General features: G+C 48.9%; 1 protein-coding gene and 1 long non-coding RNA gene across 3 annotated transcripts in view; one reads left to right on the forward strand and one right to left on the reverse strand.

Annotated features, from left to right (window-relative positions):
- MEGF9 (multiple EGF like domains 9) overlaps positions 1-21,648 on the reverse strand; it is a 500,021-nt gene that overhangs the window by 49,875 nt on the left and 428,498 nt on the right. The window lies entirely within an intron of this gene.
- LOC115472236 lies at positions 7,495-20,538 on the forward strand. The gene is made up of 3 exons (XR_003942489.1): positions 7,495-7,530; positions 8,654-8,656; positions 20,477-20,538. It is a non-coding gene; the product is annotated as an uncharacterized LOC115472236 (long non-coding RNA).

Here is a 21,648-nt window from a genome sequence, read left to right on the forward strand (position 1 = left end):
AAAAAAACAATTCCTGCCATTACCATCATTGAGTAGAAGGTATCCTCTGCTCACCTCCTTCCTGCATATCTGCCCTCTGCATCAACGCCCTGAACCCCTTCTGCAGAATCCCTTCCTTCCTCCGCCCAATCCCGAACACCAAGTTTAAAACCCTTATCCTTCCCTTCCCCCTCCCCCCTCCTTTCTTCCTCCCCTTCTTCTTCTTAGAGTCATCCAGACCACCATCTCCCCTCTCACAAAAGAAGGCCCCCCCACCCCCCTTACCGCATGCCCATCACCCCTTTTAACCTGTTCCTGTATAGATCTGATCCTATCAGACCACCTCTTAATCCCTCTCCCTCTCCTGTCCCCCTCTTCTCCACTCCCTCTACTTCCAACCCCCCCCCCCCTCCTCCTTCGTTCCCAACCCTTACCATCCGGACCTTCCCCCCTTCTTCTTACACCTAACACCCTCCCCTTGTTCCACCTCTAATTTCCTCTTCCCTTCATCCCCCCCAGGACTCCCCCACCCTCCCCTCCCCACCTGAAAAAGACAGATACAAATCAAGGGGCTGGTGGTTGGGAGGCGGGGCTAGTGCTGGGCAGACTTATACGGTTTGTGCCCCGAAAAAGACAGATACAAATCAAGGTAAGGTATACACAAAGAGTAGCACATGTGAGTTACCTTGTTGGGCAGACTGGATGGACCTTGCAGGTCTTTTTCTGCCGTCATAGGTTCGTCCTCAGTCCTAGCCAGGACCTCCCCAGAGGCTTTAGGTTCCCCCGGTCGGAACATAGATCTCTGGTCTGCTCGTTGAGTGGCCCTCTCCTGGGCCATCTCCTGGAAACGTACGTCAATCCGGGTGCAGACCATAATGAGTGCGTCCAGGGTGGGAGGAAGTTCCCAACCTGCCAGTTCATCTTTGATTCTGCTGTTCAGACCCTGCCAAAAGATGGCCGTTAAGGCCTCCTGATTCCACCGTTCGGCAGCGAGGATTTGGAACCGAACAGCATAGGCCCCGACTGACCCAGCACCCTGCTGGATCCGTAATAGTTCCCCTGAGGCAGATGAGGGGCGACCAGGTATGTCGAACACCATTTGGAACTGCTGCAAAAACTCCCCCAGATCAGACAGCACAGGATCTCGCTGCTCCCACAATGGGGACGCCCAGACTTGAGAGCAACAAGATTATATAAGTGATCTTAACCTTCTCTGACGGGAATGCTTCAGGTTGGAGTTCAAATAGCATCTGACACTGGTTTAGGAAACCCAACATGCTGAGGGGGTTCCGTCAAAACGGGGTGGTTCTGGGAGCCGCAGACACGAAGCAGGAGCCTCCGCCCCCGGGGCCAGAGGGGAAGCGGAGCGTTGTTGCTGGAGCGTGGGTAGCTGAGCGCAAACATCCTGGAGAACGCTGGACAGGTAATTCAACTGAGCCTGCTGCTGCTGTAATACCTGGGCCAGGTCAGAGAGCTCGGTCTTGTCTGGCGAGCTCATGGCTTCGGCTTACTGTTAAGACTTGGGTAGTGAGCTCTTGTGCCATGACTGAGCATGGTGGATGCAGAGCAGCGCCGCACTCGGTCAGGCGGCCGGACAACCCCTAGCTTCACCTGGGGAGCGACCACCGTTCCCTGGGAGTTGAGCCCCCAGGTGCAGGTGGCCACCAGGGCTTCAGGATACAAATGGGGTTGGGCCAGCGACGGAACTAACCTAGTCCAATCCACAAGTTGGGGCAGCAGCTGAGAACAGCGCAGAAGTTCTCTCCAAGGATCTGGCCGGCAGCAAAGCAGGGATAGTCAGGGACAGTCCAATGGTCAAGGCAGGCAGCAAGACAGCGGGTAGTCAAGATCAATCCGAGGGTCAAGGCAGGCAGCAAGACAGCAGGTAGTCAAGTTCAATCCGGTAGTCAGGGTAAACAGGAAGGTAGACAGTAGAACACATGATCTCGAGCGCCAGAACCTCTATAGCAATAGAAGCCGAAGCAAAGACTGAAGGCGACTGCGGTTCTTAAATAGTCCCCTCGTCAGTCGAACCTTCGTCAGCTGGAAACAGCAATCCGGATTGGTGGCCGATGAAGAGGGGTGGAGCGACAGCAGGAAGCAGTCGATCCTGCCCAATCAGGTGCGGGGAAGAACCTGCGCTGGAAGGAAGCTCCGCCCCAAAGACGCCGACAGCCCGCGTGGCCGGCTTCAGGGCCGAAGTGGAATGGCCGGCCATCAGGACCGTAACAGAATGGCCAGCCAGCGAGACCGGGCCGAACACGGCCGGCCACCGCTACCGGGAACGTGACCGAACACAAGCTGGCCGTGCGGCCTGCACAGCAGGTGAGGGACTTAACAACTGGGAATAAAGCAAATTTGCAAACATGGCATCTTTGCCATTTTCAGGGCACAGACTGCAGAAGTCTGCACATCATTAGCCTTCTTCTCGTTACGGAAGCTGAATCTGTCCAGCCAGGATCAAGGCACAGACCATAGAAGTCAGCCCAGCAGTGGCTTCACTTTCTAGTTACTGGTGTTCCCATCTAATCACTGCTAGGGTTGTTTGGCTCCACGCCTTCTATACAGGATTCCTTTGTGTTCATCCCATGCATTTTTTAAAATTCCTTTACCGTTTTCATTTCCACCACCTCCTGCAGGAGGGCAATCCATGTACCTATCACCCTCTCCGTGAAAACGTACTTCCTGACATTATTCCTAAGTTGACCCCCACCCGCACCCCGCAACCTCAGTTCATGTCCTCTAGTTCTACCACCTTCCCATCTCTGGAAAAGAATTGTTTGTAGATAAGATACAGATGTTCAAATATTTGAAAGGTTTTAATCACCCCTGTCTTTCCTTTCCTCCAGGGTATACATGTTCAGGTCCTCAAGTCTCTCCTCATACATCTTGTGATGCAAATCCAATACCATATATACAGGTGGGGGATAGTCAAGTCAGTGACGTAGCTATGTGGGGGCACAAGGGGAGCGGCCGCTCCCCCAATCAGATTTCAAACGAAAACAGCACCTACCTCGCCTGCTGCTGCATGGATTTTATTTTAAACTCTGCTGCATGACTAACACTTCTTCTCCCCTCTCTCTTTCTCTCTCTCCCCTTTCCCATATGGTACCAAAACCGTCCCTCTTGTTTCCTCAAACAAACACTCTCCCCGCCTGAGCCTAGCAGATGAACACTGCTTTCGCTTTCTCTTCCCCCCCCCCCCTCAGTTCTTCAAACCTGCTTTCTGTAGCGGCCCCTCCCTGCTGCTGCCCTGCAGCGATTACAGGCTGCCTGAGCCGGCGACTGATGCTTCCTTCTGCTCCACCCCTCTGACACAACTTCCTGTGTACGCAAGGGTGGGACGTGGCAGAGGGAAGTATTTGGCACTGGCTCACAGGCAGCCTGTTATCGCTGCAGGGGCTGCTAAAGAAAAGCAAGTTTGGATGGAAAGGGAGAAACAAGGAGGTTAGATTGAGAACAGAAGACGGTATCAGCCAAGGAAGTTGGGTAAAAACAGAAGACAGGGTGAGCCTATCTAGCCCATTATATGAAATAAAAATTGAGTATCACTACAACAGCTTAAAAAAATTAGTGTAGCTGGTAGAAACAGCAGGTAAAAACTGTGTATTTTTGTGCTAATTTTTCTACAGATTTTATTTTTTTTATTTTTGTTACATTTGTACCCTGCGCTTTCCCACTCATAGCAGGTTCAATGCGGCTTACGTATTATATACAGGTACTTATTTGTACCTGGGGCAATGGCGGGTTAAGTGACTTGCCCAGAGTCACAAGGAGCTGCCTGTGCCTGCAGATGAAATTTCATTGAGGATATCCTGTTTCTTGACGGGTTCATCTTAACTGTTGTAATCTGCCAGGTGTTATAAAGTTGGTGGAATATATTGAAATTAAATGGAAGTACAATTAAACTCTCCTTTCATTGGGGCTCATGGAATCACATATTCACTTCATGTTTTGTAGAAGGTTACATTTTAGATACACAAATACATAAAGAGGTGCTGGACTTGGGAAGGTGGGAGAGGAGGAAGATTTGAGGGAAGAAGAAGGTGCTGGACTCAGGATAGGGGTTGAGGGGAAAAAGGAGGAGCAAAGGAGCAGTGCTGGTCTCAAGGGAGGGCTGGGAAAAAAGTGAAAGTGGTGCTGGATTCAGGAGTGCTGAGAGATAAAGGGAAAGTGGTGCTGGACACATGGGGGTGTGTGCTGAGGGATAAACAGAAAGTTGCTGGACTCAGGAGAGGCTGAGGGAACGAGAGGAAGAGCTGCTGGACTCATGGGGGGCTGAGGGAACGAGAGGAAGAGCTGCTGGACTCATGGGGGGGATGAGGGCAGAAGGAGAGGTTCTGGACTCCAGGGGGACTCAGGGAAGAACAGGGAAAGGTCCTGGACTCATTGGGGAGAAGGGAGATGTGCTGAACTCATGGGGGGGGGGGGGGGGAGAAAGAGGGAAGGAAGGGGACAGGTGCTAGATCTGTAGGGGTAGGGGGATAGGAGAGATGCCAGACTGCAGGCGAGGGGACCAGGGAGAGAGGAAGAAGATGGAAGGCCATAGGGCAGTGATGGCGAACCTTTCAGAGACCGAGTGCCCAAACAGCAACCCAAAATCTAATTATTTATCGCGAAGTGCCGGTACTCATTATGGGCGGGGTCACCACATGACTCCACCCCTATGATAGCCACACCCCCTTACACCAGCCATGGCGCATATAAACAGACATCATTGAAAATATTATACTAGTATAGGAGAAAAAAAAATAACATGATTTTCTTTCATTATAAATCATTTCTGTAAGTTGATACAGCTCCAGTATACCCAATAAGACAGCAGATGTAAATTCTCAAATTGGACATATTCCAAATACTAAAATGAAAATAAAATGATTTTTTCTACCTTTGTTGTCTGGTGATTTTGTTTTTCTATCCATATTGGTCCTAGTCGCTGATTCTGCTGCTCTCTATCTGTTCTCTTAACTCCATTTCCAGGACTTCCTTTCCATTTATTTCTTTACTTTCCTCCTTTCTTCTTCATTTCTTGCCCTCCGTCCATGTCCAGCAACCCTCCTCTCCCCTCTAGCCACAAATGCCCAGCCACCCTCCTCTCTCCCCTGCCCTCCCCTCCCGCCACCCTCCTCTCTACCTGCCCTCCCCTCCAGCCACCAATGTCCAGCCACCCTCCTCTCCCCCCTGCCCTCCCAACGGCAGGCCTCCCTCCCACCCAGCACCAGGCAGGCAGGCAGGCCTCCCTCCCACCCAGCACCAGGCCACCAAGCACCAAGCCTCCCTCCCTCCCAGCATCAGGCACCAGGCCACCCACCCAAGCGCCAGGCAGGCCTCCCTCCCTCCCACCCACCCAAGCACCAGGCAGGCAGGCAGGCCTCCCTCCCACCCAGCACCAGACCACCCAGCACCAAGCCTCCCTCCCTCCCAGCATCAGGCACCAGGCCACCCACCCAAGCACCAGGCATGCCTCCCTGCCACCCACCCAAGCACCAGGCAGGCCACCCACCCACCCAAGCACCAGGCAGGCCTCCCTCCCTCCCATCCACCCAAGCACCAGACAGGCAGACAGGCCTCTCCCTCCCACCCACCCACCCAAGCACCAGGCAGGCAGGCCTCCCACCCACCCAAGCACCAGGCAGGCAGGCCTCCCTTCCACCCACCCAGCACTCCCACCCAAGCACCAGGCCTCGCTCCCTCCCTCCCACCGGCGTGCACCAGGGCACCCTCTCTCCCTCCCACCCGGCGTCAAGCATTCCTTCCTCCCTCCCACCCGGCACCAGCCCGCCATCCCTCCCTCCCTCCGAACCCGAAGAAATTTAAAAGTCTTCCCTTGTCCGAATAGGCAGCGTCAGCATCAGCAGCAAAAAGCATGCTGCTGGTTCGGCACGTCTTCAGCCTTCCGTCTCTCAAGCTCTCTGGTCCCGCCCTAACAGGAAATGAGGGCGGGACCAGAGAGCTTGAGAGACGGAAGGCTGAAGATGCGCCGAACCAGCAGCACTCTTTTCGCTGCTACTGCTGATGCCGCCTACTCGGACAAGGCAAGACTTTTAAATTTCTTCGGGTTCGGAGGGAGGGATGGAGGCCGGGCGGGCTGGTGCCGGGTGGGAGGGAGGGATGCTTGACGCCGGGTGGGAGGGAGGGAGAAAGGAATGCTTGACGCCGGGTGGGTGGGAGGGCTAAGTCTCGGGTGAGGTGACCGGCGGCGCGCGTGCCAACAGAGAGGGCTCTACGTGCCCTCTCTGGCACGCGTGCCATAGGTTCGCCATCACCGCCATAGGGGGATGGAGAGAGATGCTAGACTCACAGGAGATGCAGGTACACAAACCTTGTTGCAGTGCTCCTTCCTGGGTTGTGTAGGGGCTAAACTATGCTTAGCAGGCTTTTATTTTTACTGTGCAGTTTGCCACTTACACATCCTGGAAAGGTGCATGGCACTGGTATATGTGTAGCCACTTCTCTTGGCACCAGGCTGAATTTCCTGAGTAGGCTCTCTTCTCCAAGCTGCTGCTCTGCTGAACACTGAAGCTTCACTTTGAGGTATAGGAAAGGAAGGGAGAGAGAGGGGGGGGGGGGAGACAGGGAGCTGCTGGACCATAAGGTGGAAAAAGAACGAGAGAGAGAGGACATGGAGTTGCTGCAGCATAGCGGTGGAGGGCAAGGAAGAGAGGACAGAGAATTGCTGGCCCATAAAGGTGGAGGTGCAGAGAGAGGACAGAAAGTTGCTTGACCATAGGTGTAGAGGGAAATAAAGAAGAGATAGGGACCACAAGGAGGAAGGGGAGGGAGGAGAAAGGGAATTGCTGAACCATAGGGGTTGAAGAGAAGGGAGAGGGGACAGGGAAATGCTGGACCATAGTGGTGGAGGAGAGGAGAGGGGAGGGACAGAGAGATGCTGGGCTACAAAGTTGTAAGAAGGGAGAGGGAGGGGGAGATACTTGGCATGGTGGAACCATGTGGGATCTGGAGGAGTGAGAGAAGAAAAATTGTACTAATGAGGAGTGGGTGAAAGAGTAGGGAATAGGAGGCCAGGGATGGAGTGACACAGCAGATGTAGGGGGAGAGGAGGAGATGGAAAGTTGATAGGTACTGGCAAGTGAAATAAAGGTGGAGGACTGAAAAACGAAAAGGTGAAATTTGAGGGGAGAGACAAACCAGAGAGAGAGGAAATATATTAGAGAGATATAGTGAGGGAATAGGAAATGATAAGAGTAACGTGGAGAAAGGACAAACGGACTGCACTCACTGGAAAGAGCAGAAGACACACTGGAAAAGAGAAAAGAAGAAACTGGAAACAATATGCTTGGAAAAATAAAGTACCCAGGCATCAAAGGTAGAAAAAACAATGTTTTGTCTGAATTTATTTGGTGGAATACGTTAGCTTTGGGAAATGTGCATCATGGATGTCTTTGTATTTTTTTCAGTACAAGAGGAAATGCATTCCTGTTTTTATTTTTCCTGTGTTGTGGTGCATACCTAGTTTCACTTCTTCGATTTCCCAGTTCAGTTTTTGTCTTTATATTTCTAATTTGTGATCCCTTGTTCTGTATTTGGTGTGTGACCGAGGTGTAGTATCCTGCTGGCAAATAGTTTCTGTGTAGAATTCTGTAGCAGTCCCACTTGTTCTGTTATACCAGTGGTAGGTGTATTGGTATTCTACCGCCCCATGTATTGTTGTGCTGCCTGTTCTTACATAGGGTTCTTCTTGTTTAAATCATAGGAATCAGTGCTACTGTTCTATAGTAGATTTTCTACATGTATGTTAGTTTTTCAAGTTTTGTGTTATTTCACAATGTGCCTGGTAGTGGAAAAATATATTTAGCTATTACTGAGATAATGTGACAATCAGAATATTTTTTTTATAACTTCCATGGAGAAAATGTGCTAATTACGATCTGCACCTTTTGTTGGGAAGGCGGAGATAGGGTTTTTGTAGATGCAGAACATGTTTACATTTAATATATAAGAACTGACTCAGAGGGGCATAATCAAACGCGGACACCAATCTCCATGAGCGCCCATCTCCGGGAACAGCTACAAGAAGGGGCGGTCCCAACCGTATTATCGAAAAAGATGGGCAGCCATCTTTTCTTTCGATAATACGGTTGGGACTGGCCAAATGCCTAGGATTTGGGCGGATTTGAGATGGCCGGGTGTGGTTTTCGGCGATAATGGAAACTGAAGGCGGCCATCTCAAAAACAAACACATCCAAGGCATTTGGTCATGGGAGGGGCCAGGATTCGTAGTGCACTGGTCCCCCTCACATGCCAGGACACCAACTGGGCACCCTAAGGGGGCACTTTTAAAAATAAAAACAAAACATTAAAAAACCTCCCAGGTGCATAGCTCCCTTACCTTGGGTGCTGAGCCCCCCAAATCCTCCCCAAAACCCACAACTCTACACCATTACCATAGCACTTATGGGTGAAGGGGGGCAGCTAGATGTGGGTACAGCGGGTTTGGGGGGGGGGGTTGGAGGGCTCCCATTTACCACCACAAGTGTAACAGGTGGGGGGGGGGGGGTTGGCCCTGGGTCCACCTGCCTGAAGTGCACTACACCCACTAAAACCTGCTCCAGGGACCTGCATACTGTTGTCATAGAGCTGAGTATGACATTTGAGGCTGCCATACAGGCTGGCAAAAAAAAGTTTTTAAAGTTCTTTTTTTTTTTGGTGGGAGGGGGTTAGTGACCACTGGGGGAGTCAGGGGAGGTCATCCCCGATTCCCTCCGGTGGTCATCTGGGCAGTTGGGGCAATTTTGGGGGACTTGTTCGTTAAAAAAAAAAAGCGGCCCAAATTCTTGCTACTGCCGCCCTTCTTTTTTCCATTATCGACCAAGGGCACCCATCTCGGCCGATAAACACGCCCCAGTTCCGCCTTCACCACGCCTCCGACACGCCCCCGTCAACTTTGTTCGTTACAGCGACAGACTGCAGTTGGAGGCGCCCAAAATCGGCTTTCGATTATACCGATTTGGGCGCCCATGAGAGAAAGGCACCCTTCTCCAGATTTGGGTCGAAATATGGGCGTCTTTCTCTTTCGAAAACAAGCCTGATACTGTATCAGGTCAAAGGTCCATGAGGGTCATGCATGTAGTGTGTCATGGATGTGAGCATCGTCCATCAAGTATATCCTCACTAAGAGAACCACTGATATAGAGTGATGCTGGATTACGGGGGGGGGGGGGGGGGGGGGCATAGAGAGAGAGAGAGTGATGCTGGATTCTGACAAAAAAGAAAGATGGAGTGCTGCTGGATGGGGAGAAAGATGGATTGCTGCTGGATGGGGAGGAAGAGTGAGAGATGCTGGATAGGGAAAGAGAGACAAGGCGATGGGTGAAAAGTGATAGATGGGGTAATTCTGGATTGGGGGAGAAGAGTGAGATTAATAGAGCGAAGCTAGATGGGGAGACGAGCAAAAAAATGTATTTAGTCCAATAAAAAGATATGACCTTTTTTTCTGTGTTTTTTTGTTTTAATTGTATTTGTTAATGTCTAATAAAGTGATTGGAATATGTCATTTTTTGAAATTTGCAGTTACTAACTTTCTTTTGCACATTACAAGGGGACACATATCATTGTTTCTACTTCTCTGCAGAGGCATAGCCAGGTTCTGATCTCAGGGGGAGCAGCTGTTTATAAAATAGGCACTGGTTGGTGTCAGCTAGTGTTGTTGCTCAGGTGCTATGGCGGGCAATGATTAATACAGGCTGTCTGTTGCGTCCTGCCTACAAGGAAACAGTAAGTTACATCAGGAGGCAGGACGCAGAAGAGGTCCCTGGACTGGCCAGAGCAGGCAACCTGTCTTCTTAACTACACCTGCTAGACACCTTGTTTAAATCAGATGGGCTTTTGTTTGTGTGGTGACTGGCAAGGAGGTACTCCAGGACTGTCCTAGAACACAAAACTTACCACACCATAACAGCCCTAACCCACCTATCAGAAGACAGTACTATATATATTACACTGAACTATGGAGCACCAATATACCTACTATTGGGAAACTGGAACAAACTGCACTGTTACACATTCCTACACAGACACTACATGCTAGCAGAATCCTTCACCTCAGTCACACATGCAGAACATGGACAGACCCTCATCTAGATAAACATAAGATTAGCCATACTGGGTCAGACCAATGGTCCATCTAGCTCAGTATCCTGTTTCCAACAGTGGCCAACCCAGGTCACAAGCACCTGGCAGAAACCTAAATTGTGACAACATTCCATTCTACCAATCTACTACAGAATAGGAAGCCACAAAAAAAAAAAAAAAAAAACCAACAACAGAATTGAAATAGAGACCCCCCTCCACCCACTCTCTGTCCAAGGAAGCCAGACTCTATAAAGAGTGCAATACTGGTAAAAAAAAAAAAAAAAAGAGGCAGAAATGCATTTTCTCCTGTACATTTTACAAAGCAGGTACATCTCAGTCTTTACAAAATATTAAATAAAAATTTCTACCTTTGTTGTCTGGGAATTTGGCTGGTCCCAGTCTTTTTTTTCCATGTTCCATGAGTCAGCCTTACTAATTCTTTTCCAGGTTGGCCTTTCTATTTCTTCTTTCGCCTCTTTTCTTCCTTTCCTTCTCTATATCTGTTTGGCACTGATCTTGCATTTTACATCCCCACTATCAAATAGCTTTGTATAGAGCTGCCACGTGATCCAGTTCCAGAAGGGAGATTTTTCAACCAGTCCTAGTGTGAACTCACATTTTATTTATTTATTTATTGCATTTGTATCCCACATTATCCCACCTCTTTGCAGGCTCAATGTGGCTTACAATACATTATGGATAGTGGAAATGAGAAGAGAATAGACATTTGGTGTTACAGTAGGATTTTGGGTTACATGGTAATGGAATACATGATAGTGATATAACAAAAGGCATTCATTCTTGACAATTCTGGATATATATAGGAGTATCACATGTTTTGATCTTTGTGGTATATCTTGTCAAAGAGATGGGTCTTTAGTAGTTTGCGGAAGTTGGTCAGTTCATAGGTCGCTTTTAGGTTGCGTGGCAATGCGTTCCAGAGTTGCGTGCTCATACAGGAAAAGGTTGATGCGTGCATTAATTTATATTTTAAGACTTTACAGTTGGGGAAATGAAGATTAAGGAATGTGCGAGATGATCTGTTAGCATTCCTGGGTGGTAGGTCATATGGGATTTGCAGTCCCTGATTCTACCCATCAAAATCTGTACTGTAATACATCCAAAATGACTTAAGAAAATGCACTCGGACCCCTCTACTGCTGTTTGAACAATTTATTTTCTCACTAGTAAAAAAGGCCCGTTTCTGGCACAAATGAAACAGGCGCTAGCAAGGTTTTCCTCGGAGTGTGTATGTTTGAGAGACTGTGTGTGAGAGTGACTGTGAGAGAGAGAGAGTGTGAATGTGTGAGTGTGTGCATGTGACAGAGAGAGAGAGTGTGTGTGAGACAGAATGTGAGAGTATGTGTGTGATACACAGACTCTCGGTGAGACCAAGACAGTGTATGAGATCAAGAGAGTGTTTGAGAGTGACTGTGTGACACAGAGAGTGAACGTGATACAGTGTGAGACAGAGTGTGTGAGAGTGAGAGAGAGAAAGACACTGACTGTGAGAGAGAGAGAGAGAGTGTGTGTGTGTGACAGAGATACCTCCCCCTCCTCCTCTCTCAGGTACCACCCCTCCCCTCTGGTCTCAGGACCCCTCCCCCTCTCAGGACCCCCTCCCAATGTCTCCCCTCTTTTTCTGCATCCTTCCATTGTCTCCTTTTTTTTTCGTACCCTTCCATCCAGCGTCTTCCCTCTTTCTCTCCCCATCCTTCCATCCATCTACCCTCTCTCCTGATCCTTCCATCTAATCTCCCCTCCTTCTATCCAGTGTCTCTATCTCTCTAACCTTTTCTGTTCAGTGTCCCTTCTCTCTCCCCTTTCTCTCTGCATCCATCTCCCCCTTTCTCTCCCCATCCTTCCATCGTGTCTTTCTCTCGCCATCCTTCCATCCGTCTACCCCCGTCTCCCATCCCGTGTCTCTCTCTCTATCCCCTTCTTTCCCTCCAAGCCTGCCCACCACAGACCTGCCAAGTGTCCCGCAAAACACGCGGCACCAGCTCCCATTTCCGGCCACTGCTGCTTCTCCCGTTGAGCAGCAGCGGCCGCTACAAAAACAAAATCAGCTGTTTTTAAAAAGCCAAGCGCGGTACTGCAGGCAGCCATCAGGCATTGGCTGTCTGCTCTGCAGCCGCTCCTCTCGCCTCTCACGTCACTGCCCCTGGAGGACGACCCCGGAGGAGCGCAGCAACGTGAAAGGCGAGAGGAGCGGCTGCAGAGCCGACAGCCAATGCCTGATGGCTGCCTGTGGTGCCGCGCTTGCTTTTTAAAAACAGCTGTTTTTGTTTATGTAGTGGATGCTGCTGCTGCTCAACAGGAGAAGCAGCAGTGGCCGGAAACGGGAGCTGGCGCCGTGTGTTTCGCGGGAGACATGGCAGGTCTGTTTGGGTGGGCGGGCCTGGAGGGAAAGTGGCTGGGCCTGGGCAGTGACCTCGGGAAGGGGGGGGTGGTGGTGGAGGGGGAGCATTGGCTGTGGCGACCTCGTGGGGGGCGAAGGGGGGAGCAGTGGTGACCTCGGGGGGGGGGGGGGGGGGGGGGGTGAGCAGTGGTGGCAACCTTGGGAAAGGGGCGTGGCGGCAGAGGCGGGGCCTCATGCTGCTGTCGTGTGGTTGGTCAGTGCTGCATGTGACGTCAGCCTAGCTTCGGAGCCTAGCAAACCAACTCAACCACTAACACAGGCAGCAAGACAGAACGTTGGAGGTGAGAATTATTATATAGGATTTGCTTTGGTCCCGATGTCTCTTTTCTGTTTTTCTCTGTTTCTTCTGCCTTTACAGGGTCTTTTGCCCATCTGACATTTCTTCTGTCTCCAAGTGCACCATCCTTCTTTCCTCTGCACCACTATTTGTCCTGTCCAGCATCTCCCTTCTGTGTCCCTTGTCCCTATCCTACCCCCAAGTTCAGCACCTGCCATTTCTGTGACCCCATATCCCCTCCTTTGTCAGCATAAGCCTACCTGGTCTCCTCATCTTCCCCTTTTCTAGCATCTGCCGTCCAGGTGTCCCCATCTCTCCCTTTTTCTAGCATTACCCTATGTCCCCATCTTCCCCCATTTTCCAGCACTACCCCTGTGTTACCATCTTCTCCCTTTTCCAGCATTACCTCTTTCTCCCCATCTCGCCCCTTTTTCACCCTTGTCCCCATATCTCCATTCCCCCCTTCCAGTGGTGCCCCTCTGTGTCCCTATCTCCTCCTCCCCTTTTCAGTAGTGCCCCTCTGTGTCCCTATCCCCCTCCTTTTCAGTAGAGCCCCTATATTCCCCCCCCCCCCTTTTCAGTAGTGCCCCTGTGTCCCCATTTCTTCATTTTCCAGCACTGCCTCTTTGCGTTCCAATGTCCCTCTCCTCTCCATGTCCAGTATTGGCTCTGTGTCCTTCTCCCTCCCTGTCCAGCATTTACCCTTCTCTCTCCCCATGTTAACCTTCTTCCCTGACTCTTTCAGTGCTCCCCCATCTTCCTTGGGGCCACATATTTCCCTGGCCTGCTCCCACGGTCTATCCTCTGGCAGCTCCAAGGAGGTTTAATAGACAGGAGACCAGCTGACATCAAAATGTTGAAACCAATTAGGCCAATCTCACTTTCCCCTTCCCCACGCAGCTGTCATTGCTGTATTCTCAAAACAAAGCAAGCAAACCTATGAGCTGCTGCATCCACGTTGTTACTCTTTATTGGTTACAAAAAAAAAAAAAAACCCTTTATCCTCCACGTTTTAAGACATTGCCTATCCTGCTGGATAGTGATGGCACAAGGGAAGCAAATTTGGGCCAGTGAAGACTAACTCAAAATAACCTGTTTCTTAGCTGGGCCCTAGTATTACCATATTAAAAATGCAACCATACCATGCCTCTGTGGCTATGTTTCACTAATGTTAAACAATTAACTGGATTTCTTGAAAGGATTATATAAACGTAGGATGAATGACTAGGGGCACAAACATACACTTATTTATTCAATATCACAATTCCTCATGTAGAGCCACAAAACAACTTTTTAGGACAGATAGTGTTCCTTTTATTATCGACCAGATAGAGGTAAGAGTTTTCAGTTTTGGCACAATATAAGTCATCACAAGAACAAAATATAAGAAAACCAGTGGACTGAATTACGGGCTTATAGCCCATTTATGTTTAAACAAAAGAGATCTGCATGAAACAAAATACTTATTTTTATTTTGACTTATAAAACTACTTGCCCCTGAAACACGTTCAACACAGAATAATCCCTTTGTGTATCTAAAAGGTAAATAGACAAAATAGACAAAACAGACGAAGATGTGATTCCATGTGCCCCAATGAAAGGAGAGTTTAATTCTACTTCTATTTAATTTCAGTATATTCTATCATCTTTATAACACCAGGCTTCCAAAGGCAGATTACACCTACAGTTAAGATGAACCCATCAGGAAACAGGATAGCCTCACTGAAATCTGGACATCTATATATAAGAACAGTGAAGAAAAATGAGCACAAACTAGAGTTTAGAATTGCAGTTTCTACCAGATACAATAATTTTTGAAGCTGTTTTAGTGATATTCAATTGTTATTTCTTTTCTCCTCCACCTTTTAAGTTTGCTTGCTTTGTTTTGAATGACCTGACGGGGGGGGGGGGGGGGGGGGGAATGGAAACAGATTAACCAAATGGGCTTCCTTGCTTACAGTGGACTAGATAGGCTCAGTTCCACTCTGGTCTTCTTCATCCCCCCCCCCCCCCGAGTTTTTAGAAAAAAATGGCACCTATGCGCCTCTCCTGCCCGCTCTCCCCGTCCGCGTGGTCACGTTTACTGCCCTGAAGCGCCATTCTCCCTCTGGCACCGGTGATTCCCATAGTCAGCCTTCTGCCAGCGTCGGGGCCTCTCCTCAGGCGGCCTCACCTCTGCAGAAAACAGGAAGTTGTATTAGAGTAGGCGGGACACGCCTGAGAGGCCCTGATGCTTGCAGAAGGCTGACTATGGGAACTGCCAGTGCCTTAGGGAGAACGGCGCTTCAGGGCAGTAAAAATGACCACGCGGACAGGGAGAGTGGGCAGGAGAGGCGCATAGGCACCATTTTTCTAAAAACCTGTTTGGGGGAGCGCCCCCCTGCGCCCCCCCTAGCTATGCCACTGCTTCTCTGGTGTTGCAGACTCTGGCTTCTTGGAAGTTCAAATTAATTTGTCTAAATATTTCTATTTTAGGTTATGATTACTTATTCTGTATTTGGTGAGGGTCACTTGTTAATAGACCGTTCACTTGTCTATTAGATTGTAAGCTCTTTGAGCAGGGACTGTCTCTCTTTGTTAAATTGTACAGCGCTGCATAACCCTAGTAGCGCTCTAGAAATGTTAAGTAGTAGTAGTAGTAGTGGTCTGTGTGTGAAAGAGGCTAGGTATTCTGTTAAGCACTGAATTTCTGTGTAGGATCAATCTGTACTAATCCAGCTTGCTTAGTTTTCTCAATAGATATATTGAGTTCTAGTACTGGCTGCAATATTTACAGTTTGCTAGTTAGACCCTTGTTGTGTGATTCCTGGAAATGTAGTGCTATTATGGTATGCTGAGTTGCTCTATAGGTCCCGAGTGACTTTTGTAGGGTCTTGTATTCACAATATACCTAGTACTGGACTTTGGGATTTGTATTTAGCTCATACCTCTCATAGTAGTAGCTGAAGGTGAGTTACATTCAGGTACAACACGTATTTTCCTGCCTCTGGAGGCTTACAGTCTAAGTCTGTACAGGAGGTAATGGAGCAGCAGTGGAATTTGAACCCTGGCTTCTCTGGTTCTCAGCTCACTTCTCTAATCATTAGATACAGCTAATATAGATAATGCCTATTCCAAACATGTTTTGTAACTCTACAGTAAACCTGGTGGCCTTGACAACTTATCAAAAATGGTATTGTACCATTGGTACCTGACGCCGGAACGTCTTCAGCGTATTTATCCCGCATTGACGGGGCTGTGCTGGAGGGGATGTGGGGTGCGGGGCACAGTGGGACACATTTGGTGGACATGCAGGAAGGTTAAGGCCTACTGGAGAGCGGTTCGTAGCAGGTTGCAGAGGTGGACAGGGAGCCTAATACCTTGGAGCCCGACTCTTTTCCTATTTTCTGCTCTAGCTGCAGGTCTCTCCCACACCCAGCAAATTTTCTTGAGACAGGCCATAAGTGCAGCGAGAGTTACAATTGCTGCTCATTGGAAGCAGCCCACAGCTCCACCGATTACTAGGTGGATTCAAAAATTGAGGCATATCTGCGAGATGGAGAGACTCCTAGCGGAACGGCACAATCAACTGGGTAGATGGCACTTGACCTGGGATTCCTTTCTCCTTCATGTGTAATTTGTCTGATGACCTATGTTATGGTGGTGCCCGAAGGGTGGGAGGGGGGAGGGAGGGGTGGGGTGGGTTGGGGTTCTGAGTGACGAGTGATATGGAAGCGGGATTTCATATACAAAAATTTATTAAAAAAGTTGAAGTTCTGAACTGGTTATTCTGAATAATTCTCTAGGTATTTTACCACAGTAAGAAGTTTTCTTTTGGTATAGCATGAGACTCTTACTACTCTTTGTATTATTTACGTGCTATGCTTCTGGAGACTTATGTTATGCACAATTGACATGTAATATTATACTCATGTTGTAATATGTTTCAGATTCTGTGTACTAATAATCAATAAAGACTTCATGGAAATTTAAAAAAAAAAAATGTGATAGCCAAATCATCTTATGGTTGCCAGTAACCACAGGATTTCTGTTACAGTGCTGCTGAACATCACTGTTCACATGGCCAAAAGGAAGATGCTGGACTAGAGAACTAGGACTGACTGGGAGCCAAGTTTTAAAAGTACCTGCATATATTTTCAGAATACTTTAAATACTATTCTGTTTAATAATTTGTATTATTGTGGTACAGTATATCGATGTTTTTGGCACATAATTCCCTGGAATATATTCAGTGTAAATACCTTCAGTAATAAGAGATACTAGGGGGAAATGACTAGCATGGGTGCACCAGACACACAGTGAAGGGGTCCTTCACTGCTATGTTCAAAAGTGCCCTCACTGTCCCTTTGTTGCTGACATAGGTGCTGCCTTCACCCTAAGGATTTTACCTACCCCTGCCCCAACCCCACTCTAGGCACACCTCATTCCACCTTAGCCTCTCCCAGGGGCGTAGCCACGGGTGGGCCTAGGCCCACCCAGTTTGGGCTCGGGCCCACCTAGCAGTGGAGCACCCTTAACAGCACCGGCAGCGAAGGGAGCAGGCTGAGCTCCCACGATCCTGCATCTACCTCCCTCTGCTCAGCAGCGATAGCGATTCATACATGCTGCCTGCTGCTTCTAACCCGGAAGCGTCTCCTCTGCCGTGTCCCGCCCCCATTATCACAACTTCCTGTTTCTGCTGGGGCAGGACGTGGCAGAGGAGATGCTTCCGAGTTAGAAGCAGTAGGCAGCATGTATGAGTCGCTATCGCTGCTGCTGACACAGAGAGAGGTAGGTAGATCAGGATCATGGCGGCGGTAGGCAGCATCTGGAATCGCTGCCGCTGAGAGAGAGGGAGGCAGATGCAGGATCGTGGGAGCTCAGCCTGCTTCCTTCAATACCGACGCTGTAGGGTGGTGCCCCATTGAAGCAAGAGAGAGAGTTGGGGAGAGGTCTTCTTCCGAAAGATGGATGCTGCATGGGGGTTGGGGGGCACGAGGTGGAGAGGGGCAAGAGAGAGAGAATTGTGGGACATAGGGTAGAGACTACTACTACTACTTATCATTTCTAAAGCGCTACAAGATGTACGCAGAGCTGTACACTTGAACATAAGACAGTCCCTGCTCGACAGAGCTTACAATCTAATTAGGACAGACAGACAGAACAAACAAGAGATAAGGGAATATTAAAGTGAGGATGATAAAATAAGGGTTCTGAACAAAATGAATAAGGCTTAGGCGTTAAAAGCAGCATCAAAAAGGTGGGCTTTTAGCTTAGATTTGAAGACGGCCAGAGATGGAGCTTGACGTACCGGCTCAGGAAGTCTATTCCAGGCATATGGTGCAGCAAGATAAAAGGAACAGAGTCTGGAGTTAGCAGTGGAAAAGGGTGCAGATAAGAGAGATTTACCCAGTGAATGGAGTTCCTGGGGAGGAATGTAGGGAGAGATGAGATTGGAGAGGTACTGAGGAGCTGCAGAGTGAATGCACTTATAGGTCAATAAGAGGAGTTTGAACTGTATGCGGAAACGGATAGGAAGCCAGTGAAGTGACTTGAGGAGAGGGCTAATATGAGCATAACGACACTGGCAGCATATTAGTCGTGCAGCAGAATTTTGAACAGATTGAAGAGGAGAGAGATGGCTAAGTGGGATACCTGTAAGAAGCAAGTTGCAATAGTCTAAGCGAGAGGTGATAAGAGTGTGGATGAGGGTCTGGTAGTGTGCTCAGAAAGGAAAGGGCGAATTTTGCTGATATTATAGAGAAAGAAACGACAGGTTTTAGCAGTCTGTTGAATATGTGCAGAGAAGGAGATGGAGGAGTCGAAGATGACCCCAAGGTTACGAGCTGATGAGACAGGAAGGATGAGAGTGTTGTCCACAGAAATAGATAATGGGGGGAGGAGGAGAGGTTGGTTTAGGGGGGGAAAGATGAGAAGCTCAGTCTTGGTCATGTTTAGTTTCAGATGGCGCTGAGACATCCAGGCAGCAATGTCAGACAGGCAGGCTGATACTTTGGCCTGGATTCCTGCTGAGATTTCTGGTGTGGAGAGGTAGATCTGGGAGTCATCAGCGTAAAGATGATACTGAAAACCATGGGATGAGATCAGAGTACCAAGGGAAGAAGTATAGATGGAGAAAAGAAGAGGTCCCAGGTCAGATCCCTGAGGTACACCAACTGACAGTGGGATAGAAGTAGAGGAGGATCCACTAGAGTATACACTAAAGGTACGTTGGGAGAGATAAGAAGAAAACCAGGAAAGAACAGAGCCCTGAAATCCACGTGAGGACAGCTTATCAAGGAGTAGGCTGTGATCAACAGTGTCAAAAGCAGCAGATAGATCGAGAAGGATGAGTATAGAATAGAGACCTTTGGATCTGGCCAGGAACAGATCATTGGAGACTTTAGTAAGCGCTGTTTCAGTTGAATGAAGGGGGCGAAAGCCAGATTGAAGTGGATCAAGAATAGCTTGAGATGAAAGAAAGGGGGGGGGGGGGAGAGGGGCATGCTGTATGGGGAGGGGAGAGGGACGAGAGAGGGAGAAATGTTGGACATAGGGGTGGTGAGGAGGGGAAGATGGTGATAAATTGGACATGATGGTGGAGGGCAGGAAGAGATGCTGTAGGAGGAAGCGAGAGATGTTGGATGGGGCACAAGGCAGGGGGAGAGGCAGAAATGTTGGACATGGCAGTGGAAGGGAGGTAGAGCGAAAATGCTGCATGGGTGGAGGGGGGAAGAGAAGTGTTGGACCCATAGCACAAGAGAGGGAGAAATGGTAGAAAGTGGGAGAGAGGGAGATATATTGGACCTGGGGGTGAGTGAGAGGGAGAGAGAAACACAGGAGGTGGAGAGGGGAGAAAGGAGGAGATGTTGGATTCAGGAGCAGAAGGGTGATGGAGAGATGCCGGACAGTGGGAGTGAGGGAAGAGAGAGGGAGAAATGTTGGAACATGGGGGAGAGGACAGGAGGGAAGAGAGAAGGGGCAGAGAGATGTAAGGCTACAAGAGTGGGGTGGGGAGAAAGAGGGAGCAGATGCTGGGCTAGAAGGGTGGAGGGAAGGAAGATGGTGGAACCATGTGGGAGAGGCCAGGAGGGAAAGGAAGAGGGTGGCAAGGAAATGAATAAAAAGATAGTGATTACAGAGGATAGAAATATGGTAATGAAAGGGAATGGAGGGCTGAGGAAGGAGTGAGATGGGGAAATGGAAAAGCTAGTGGGTGAGAGAAGATGAAAATCTGATAGGTAGCTGTAAACTAAAAAGGAGGAGAACAGTGAGAGGGTGAAATTTGAGTTGACAGCAAGGCAGAAAGAAGAAAAAAAGAGAGGAAAGAGCTAAAAATAAGAACAGTCAATATGTCAGAAGCAGGTGTAGTGAAGGTAAAAGAAGACAAATGGTCTGTAGCCGCTTGAGAGAGAATTAGAAGACAACAGACAGGAAAGCAGAAAAGAAACTGCAACCAACATGATGGAAAAATACAATGTCCAGACCACAAAGGTAGAAAAAAGCAATGTATTTTGAATGTTTTAAATGGAATATGTTGGCTTTGGGAAATCTACATAGCAAATGTGTTTGCATCGTGTTCAGGAGAAAGGAAATGCATCTCTATTTTTATTTCTCCAGTGTTGCAGTACATGCCAAGTTTAACTTTTTGGGGTTCTGAATTCAATTTTTGTCTAAATATTTTTATTTCTGATATGGTATTTGGTGAGGGTCTGTTGGTGTGACAGTAATGGCAGGTGGGGAAATCGGAGGGAAGGCAAGGAAGAAAGGGGATCAGGGAGGGAGCCCTAGCATGTCTAACACCTGTTCTGACCCTTGTATAGCTGGTAGGGATCCTAAGCCTCCCCAGCTGAGGACTTCCTCCAAAGACGGCCAGGTAGTCGGTGATAGCATGCTTGCGTCACCGACAGCTAAGCACGCATAGAGTGCTGGTATCAGTGGCTTACGGATGTTGCTGCTGCCTGCAAAGTTTGGTAAAAGGGAGTTCTGGCCACCTTCAGAGAGTCTTCAGCTGACAGAGCTTGAGGATCCTTATTAGCTAATGTATTTATATTTTGCGGTAGGGCAGAGAAAATATTGTGCCCACCCACTTTGGGCTCAGGCCCATCCAAAATTGGCTGTCTAGCTACGCCACTGGCCTCCACAAACAACTGACAGCCAGATGCACAAAGGTCCCGTTAAGGATCCATCTGCGTTTCCAAATCGGTAAAAATTTACTGATTTAGAAACACAGAGGGATTCACAAAGAAAATCGCATGCAAATGAGATGCTCGTGGCTTTTGCGACCCAGCTCATTTGCATGCGATATGGGGGAAGCAAGTCGGTGAGCTGAGCATGCGCAGAACAGTCAATCGCTATGCATGGCTGCTCTGCGCATGTTACAGACGGCTCTCATACTTGCAGACAAGCTGTGAGTATGATAGCAGTAGATTACCCTTTTCCTTTTTTTTTTGGCAAACACAAAAGTGCTTTTTTTTGGATAGGCATACTTGCATTGCAGCTCCCTGCCTCCCGCTGCTGTGAAAAAGTTAGAAAAACCTCGCTCTGCTGCTCTCCTTGAGGAATCAGCAGCATCAGGGCTTGGTTCCACCCCTAGCTGTTCCTGCTGCTTCCTTCTATTGGCTGGCTGACATCCTAGAATGCCCATCTCCCTGAAGATGGACTCTCATTGGCTGGCTGCTGTCCCAACTCCTCCTCCCTGTAGGACTTCCCTGATGACATCACTTTAGAGCTGTGAACTGACTGGATCCGAACTTCCTGGTGTCCCCCTCCAGTAATGAGTAGGCGGGACATCCCAGGCTGATGCTGTCCGATTGGTTTAGCCCCTCTCTGTGGAGGGGGACACCAGGAAGTTCGGATACAATCAGTTCACAGCTCTAAAGTGATGTCATCAGGAAAG

Source organism: Microcaecilia unicolor, chromosome 6, assembly GCF_901765095.1.
Source record: "Microcaecilia unicolor chromosome 6, aMicUni1.1, whole genome shotgun sequence".
Lineage (NCBI taxonomy): Eukaryota > Metazoa > Chordata > Amphibia > Gymnophiona > Siphonopidae > Microcaecilia > Microcaecilia unicolor.